Here is a 2943-nt window from a genome sequence, read left to right as displayed (position 1 = left end):
TATAATGTAGCCTGGGGGGATTATAATGTAGCCTGGGGGGATTATAATGTAGCCTGGGTGGATTATAATGTAGCCTGGGTGAATGTAATTTAGCCTGGGTGGATTATAATGTAGCATGGGTGAATGTAATTTAGCCTGGGTGGATTATAATGTAGCATGGGTGGATGTAATTTAGCCTGGGTGGATTATAATGTAGCATGGGTGGATGTAATTTAGCCTGGGTGGATTATAATGTAGCCTGGGTGGATGTAATTTAGCCTGGGTGGATTATAATGTAGCCTGGGTGGATGTAATTTAGCCTGGGGGGATTATAATTTAGCCTGGGTGGATTATAATGTAGCCTGGGGGGATTATAATGTAGCCTGGATGGATTATAATGTAGCCTGGGTGGATTATAATGTAGCCTGGGTGGATTATAATGTAGCCTGGGGGGATTATAATGTAGCCTGGGTGGATTATAATGTAGCCTGGGTGGATTATAATGTAGCCTGGGTGGATTATAATGTAGCCTGGGTGGATTATAATGTAGCCTGGGGGGTTTATAATGTAGCCTGGATGGATTATAATGTAGCCTGGGGAGATTATAATGTAGCCTGGGGGGATTATAATGTAGCCTGGGTGGATTATAATGTAGCCTGGGTGGATTATAATGTAGCCTGGGTGAATGTAATGTAAGATCAGATCTGAGACCAGATCTGGGACCGGGCTAGTGAGACCAGATCTGGGACCAGGGCTAGTGAGATCCGATCTGGGACCAGGCTAGTGAGATCCGATCTGGCACCAGGCGAGTGAGATCAGATCTGGGACCAGGCTAATGAGATCAGATCTGAGACCAGGCTAGTGAGATCAGATCTGGCACCAGGCTAGTGAGATCAGATCTGAGATCAGGCTAGCATACAGGGTCCTTTTTCATTCATTTTAGGCACTGAACAGACGAGGCAAAAACCCTGTTTTTTATGTTTATAATTTAGAAGAGTGCAAACACTGATACAATACAAGCTTCTCATAAATTCATATCTTTAGGTCTCCATCGGTGACTAGCAAATAACTTAGTAGCGCTTTTTATGTGTCAGTTACTTTTTATGTGTAAGTTACTTTAATGTGTAAGTTACTTTTATGTGTAACTTTTTGTGTAAATTACATTTTATGTGTAAGTTACTTTAACATGTAACTCTTTGTGTAAGTTCTTCTTATGTGTAAGTTACTTTTGATATGCAAGTTACTTTTTATGTGTAAGTTACTTTAATGTGTAAGTTACTTTTATGTGTAACTTTTTGTGTAAATTACTTTTTATGTGTAAGTTACTTTTATGTGACTCACTTGTAAATTTCACATTTACTGATTCATAATTTGTTTTAATTCTAGTGAATGAATCCTGCTCAGTCCTTTGAAATAAATATTTCTCCCTACTCTTTCAAAATCATACACTCATGAAACGGCTTTAAAATGCTTTGTAATTTCTCAAAAATAACTCCCTTTAGTACCAGTCAAAATACGAATCAATTTTAGATGTAAATGTGTGGAACAAAATGGGGCGAGACTGACACAAGGTCAGGGTGCATTTCTGGTGTGTGAAGCTAGAGGTCGCTCTCCCCATAGAGGGCCGTGGAGAAGGCAGTGTAGTCCAGAGCCCCTGGGACCCCGTCAGGCCCATTGTACAGGGGCATCCTGGAGATACAGTACTCTGCCTGCTCAGGGGGCAGCTCTCTACGCAGCTCCTCCAGCAGGATGAAGGGCTATGGAAAGGATACGACACACAGTGACATTAGTGAACACATTGGAGATGACGTCGTAAAATAGACTTTTAAATAAATTGTGACGTGACTTTGACTAGAGAGAGAGAGAAAGTGCTCGAGAGAGTAAGCATGAGACAGATAAAGGAAAGGGGTGAAAGAGGAAGAGACAGACAGAGACAGAGAGAAAGTGAGAGACAGAGAGGAAGAGACAGACAGAGACAGAGAGAAAGTGAGAGACAGAGAGGAAGAGACAGACAGAGACAGAGAGGAAGTGAGAGACAGAGACAGAGAGGAAGTGAGAGACAGAGAGGAAGAGACAGACAGAGACAGAGAGGAAGTGAATGAGACACAGAGAGGAAGAGACAGAGACAGAGAGGAAGTGAGAGACAGAGAGGAAGAGACAGACAGAGACAGAGAGGAAGTGAGTGAGACACAGAGAGGAAGAGACAGACAGAGACAGAGAGGAAGTGAGTGAGACACAGAGAGGAAGAGACAGAGACAGAGAGGAAGTGAGAGACAGAGAGGAAGAGACAGACAGAGACAGAGAGGAAGAGAGTGAGAGACACAGAGAGGAAGAGGAAGAGACAGACAGCGACAGAGAGGAAGAGAGTGAGAGACACAGAGAGGAAGAGACAGAGAGGAAGAGACAGACAGAGACAGAGAGGAAGAGAGTGAGAGACACAGAGAGGAAGAGACAGACAGAGAGGAAGAGACAGACCGAGACAGAGAGGAAGTGAGTGAGAGAGACAGAGAGGAAGCGAGTGAGAGAGACAGAGAGGAAGCGAGTGAGAGAGACAGAGAGAAAGCGAGTGAGAGAGACAGACAGAGACAGAGAGGAAGCGAGTGAGAGAGACAGACAGAGACAGAGAGGAAGTGAGTGAGAGAGACAGAGAGGAAGCCAGTGAGAGAGACAGAGAGAGACAGAGAGAAAGCGAGTGAGAGAGACAGACAGAGACAGAGAGGAAGCGAGTGAGAGAGACAGACAGAGACAGAGATGAAGCCAGTGAGAGAGACAGACAGAGACAGAGAGGAAGCGAGTGAGAGAGACAGACAGAGACAGAGAGGAAGCCAGTGAGAGAGACAGACAGAGACAGAGATGAAGCCAGTGAGAGAGACAGACAGAGACAGAGATGAAGCCAGTGAGAGAGACAGACAGAGACAGAGATGAAGCGAGTGAGAGAGACACAGAGAAAGCGAGTGAGAGAGA

The 2943-nt window shown here is 44.5% G+C and overlaps 1 pseudogene; it reads right to left on the bottom strand.

Annotated features, from left to right (window-relative positions):
* Positions 1 to 977: 977 nt before the first annotated feature.
* The window catches only part of LOC135513352 (alpha-actinin-2-like), a 104599-nt pseudogene continuing 102633 nt past the window's right edge, over positions 978 to 2943 (bottom strand).

Source organism: Oncorhynchus masou, chromosome 24 (genome assembly GCF_036934945.1).
Source record: "Oncorhynchus masou masou isolate Uvic2021 chromosome 24, UVic_Omas_1.1, whole genome shotgun sequence".
Lineage (NCBI taxonomy): Eukaryota > Metazoa > Chordata > Actinopteri > Salmoniformes > Salmonidae > Oncorhynchus > Oncorhynchus masou.
Note: the sequence above shows the minus strand (reverse complement) of the source record. Positions and strands in the feature narration are given on the sequence as shown.